This window comes from Dromiciops gliroides, chromosome 4, assembly GCF_019393635.1.
Source record: "Dromiciops gliroides isolate mDroGli1 chromosome 4, mDroGli1.pri, whole genome shotgun sequence".
NCBI classification, from domain to species: domain Eukaryota; kingdom Metazoa; phylum Chordata; class Mammalia; order Microbiotheria; family Microbiotheriidae; genus Dromiciops; species Dromiciops gliroides.
In genome coordinates, this window is record NC_057864.1 from 60,532,377 (window position 1) to 60,533,293 (window position 917).

Sequence of the window (917 nt, forward strand, 5' to 3'; positions counted from 1 at the left end):
TAAATATTCTATGCAAAAGTTCTGAACCCCATCTCCCAATAAGGAAATTTCATTGTTTTTAATGCAAATTGAGATAAATAGCTACAGAGCACTTCAAAAAGTAACGGAATGGGGCAGCTAGATGGCACAGTGGATAGAGCACGGGCCCTGGAGTCAGGAGTACCTGAGTTCAAATCCGGCCTCAGACACTTAACACTTACTAGCTGTGTGACCCTAGGCAAGTCACTTAACCCCAATTGCCTCACTTAAAAAAAAAAGTAACGGAATATGAGTCTGAAAACCTGGTTTCCATATCTAATGGTATGATCCTACAGCAGAGGTTTTTAACCTGGGATCTGTGCAGTTGTATGGGAGTATATGTGTGTGTTTTAAAAATAGATAACTGTATTTAAACATAATTATTTTCCTTTATAAATCTATATGTTTATTTTTCATTTAAAACATTATTCTGAAAAGGGCTCCATAGACTTCACTAAAGAGATCCATAATACAAAGAAGGTGAAACCTCTCCTCCATCCTATGATTTAAGCTCTCTTTTTCCTCTTTTTAAAAAAATAGTGGAGTAGGACTTCAGGGTCTCTAAGGTCCCTTCTACTTCTAACATTCAAGGACCTTGGCTCTATGAATGTCAGTAAAGCAGGGACTGATGGCAATTTCTATCAAGCATAGCGATAGAATTTCCTAGCATCCTCCTTTTGGGTTCTGCTAAGTCAATCCAACTACAAAGATCATGCTCCCCCCAGCCCTGATCAAACTATATTTGTTGCTCTCAATTATAAAATCCTGACAACTCTGATTTAAGCTCTCTGACAGAATGATGCAATGGCATCCCATCTCATCCTCCTTCAGTTTGTTCTCTGCTGCCTGAAGCCTTTACTGTAGGGCCCTTGTGGAATGATGACAGATATGATCAACAA